This window comes from Austrofundulus limnaeus, unplaced genomic scaffold (genome assembly GCF_001266775.1).
Source record: "Austrofundulus limnaeus strain Quisiro unplaced genomic scaffold, Austrofundulus_limnaeus-1.0 Scaffold105, whole genome shotgun sequence".
In the NCBI taxonomy this organism is placed as follows: domain Eukaryota; kingdom Metazoa; phylum Chordata; class Actinopteri; order Cyprinodontiformes; family Rivulidae; genus Austrofundulus; species Austrofundulus limnaeus.
Window position 1 is genome coordinate 1,383,057 of NW_013952507.1, and position 3,025 is coordinate 1,386,081.

Below are 3,025 nucleotides of genomic sequence, written 5' to 3' on the forward strand. Positions count from 1 at the left end.
TGAAATAATTTGATTTTTAAAATATTGTTGTTTGGCTTTGCGTAATTCAGCAACACAYTTATTTCAGTAACTGTTTAAATGAGACCGATTTTCAGAAGTTTTTGATATTCTATAAGTTTTCATTGAAGAAGCTTTCAACTTTCAACTTGTCAAGAAAAACTGGGAGTATTTATYTGATGCTTGGACTGTTTCTGGAAGCTGTACAGACCCAAATTGGAGCATAGAAACATGTAAAAAACATAATTTTGCATAAAGGTCCTCTTTAATAAAATGATTCAGTGTGGAATAGATTTAAAACGTGTGAGCCGTCACATCAAACTGAGAAATAAGTTGTGGAGAAACAGGTAGCTATAGTGCATTTATTAAAATGTATAACAATTGCACTTTGTAAAAATGACTAGAACAGCATATTGATGGATCATTTAAATTAAATATAATCCTAATGAAGTTTTTGAAGCTCTTCTTTGAGCAGCAGCAAAACAACAAATAAACATGATTTTCAGCAGGAAAGCCTTACATTTTTGTCATTTTTCCTGCAAGAAAGAAAAAAGTATTTATTTCCAGCTGATAAATCTTAATATTCAATTATTGTTCTGAAGTTTCTTCTTTGAAATGTCATCAAACATTTAATTTCTCATTAGAATAACCTAAACTTAGAATTCAGATCAAATATCAGTGGGTTGTCTTGTTGAGGACAAATCATGCCACATCTCTGAACCACTCTTCAAAGCAGGAATCTGAAAATGATTTTAAGTCATTTGGACAAGTTTTGACTTAATCCTGAGTTTGATGTGATGAGTCACATCTGTAACCCTGTAAAACATGTTTTATAACACTTCAATGAAAGATTTGAGCTTAGAACGTATTCATTTTGTTTAATATGCTTATTGTTTTTCAGTCTGATTGTGTCAACCTCCAGACCCTCTGATGATGTTCTTAAAATCTTGTCGCCCTSCATGATGACCCCACACCCTCCTCCTCCTCATGCATATGATCTAAGTCCATCACAGAGGCGGCCCAGATGCCACAGCGTCAGAAGAACTTCTCGTGGCCTCCCTCTTCACTGCTAATAGGAAATGTTTGCTAACATCTGTGGCCTCCATCCTTTTTCCCCTCTTGCTATCTCCCCAACTCTCTGTCTCTGAGCWGCAGAATAAATTGAATTAGAGCTCCACCACCCACTCTGCAGGATCCTGCAGCCCACTGTCAGACAGTTAAACAGAGGGAAAGGGGAGGAAGAGTAAACAGAGGAGGAACAGAATGATAATAAACATCCCTACCATCCAAATCCTTCAAGCCTTTTCACTCAGCTACATCATGATAAGGTTTTTGGCATTTTAGAGAAGAAAAAGATAACAATAATGAGAAATAAAACAAAATAAAAGATGCTTTTGCTCTTGCACACAGCAGAACTTTATCAAGTTATCAACACAAACTAAGCCTTCCAAGGTGTTCTGATAGGTTCCTGTAACTTTAGAACACCACCTCTTTTTTTATTCCTGAAAACTATTCAAAACACARTCTGCAGCTCAAACGCCTTGTGATTTATCCTGAACCTAATGGCATGGCAAACAAGTCCTCATAGAGGTAAATATGGGAGACTAACACAACCAGAATGGACTGAAAATCACCCGTTTCTCTCCCTCACTCATTTAGCCACACTCTTTTCCTGGTGGAGAGGGTGCATTTGCATAATGCCTCCATATCCACGGGCCATTAGCACCAGCATGAGTGGCTCATGTGCATAAATTTATTGCCTTGATCAATCAGTGCAAACTACTGTACCGACACAAACTGATGAAATTCCAATACAACAGATGATAAAGCTACAGAGAGGAAAATAACAGTCTCCCCCTTTTTAGTCAAAAAAAWTWWAWKKTTTTTTTTTYCATCCAGARACATTTGGTGAGAGAAGAATGAATTSAAATTATTTCACTTGTTTTGACTAAGTGCACATCATACTGTAATTAGATTGAAGGACCCACCAATTCTTTGCAACAGTCTGTTTTAATGGTCAGCATTGCATTCATGTCCACAACAGTTCATTTTAACAATCATAAAGAAAAAGAATTTCATTATCAGTGCACACGTCTTCACCATTCTGCACCTCATGAGTRATGTCCTAGAAAGAATGAGTCTCAGCCAAAGAACCAAGAAAAAAAAGCTCAAATCTCAGCTGCTTCTGTTGGGAGAAAAAAAATCCAATTTCTTTCTCCTGGCTGGAAGGGAATATTAAACCTTCCAGATTGTGAATGTTTCTGAAGAATATATGTAAAATTGGACGGAACAAAAAATGATTCTGATTTAAACACCAAGCAAACACAGGCACAGATCACATGTTTCACAAACCACATTCAAAACATGACAGCATTTATAACTCTGTTCTATTTACTGACTTTGTAAATTCAGGATATATTTCCTGCTCCAAGAAGGCATTTACAGCAGACAGGTTCTTCCTGTGGATATTCTGAGAGAGGTCCAGAAATTGTTCACTGGATAAAAATAAATGAGACGACAGAAAGTAAATAATTCAGTTCCTGGGTGGTAAAAAGCTTCAGAAAAGTATTTATGGCTCAAAGTTCCAATATGCCTTCCATTGTATTGTCTATAATTTAAATATGAAATGTTATGTGTGCCTGCATCATGTTCCACCGGATGTCCTTCATGACGCAAYGTGGACTCGAACCTGCAGCCTCAGAACTGCAAGCTCCTGGACCACCAACACACAACCTGCGATTGTTCAACACACGTGCTAAACGCACCAGATTTCCGCCGCGTGCACACACTGCACTTTAATATCAGTCATAGATATATTTATATTTTTCAGATGAAATGCCCTCTTTATGTGCAGATGGCAGGTGCGGATGCGCGGACRCAGACTGCGGACGCTGCAAAAGCTTCATCGCCTTCGTCTGATTTCGTGCAGCCGACAAGGTGCGCAGCTGCTGTGTCACTGCGCGCGCGCGCGCATCCAAACTCATCAGCTATTTGYGCACGAATATTTGTGCACGAATACTCGTGCACA

General features: G+C 38.2%; 1 protein-coding gene across 2 annotated transcripts in view; it reads right to left on the minus strand.

Moving 5' to 3' along the window:
* lrfn5a (leucine rich repeat and fibronectin type III domain containing 5a) overlaps window positions 1-3,025 on the minus strand; it is a 123,907-nt gene that overhangs the window by 119,127 nt on the left and 1,755 nt on the right. The window lies entirely within an intron of this gene.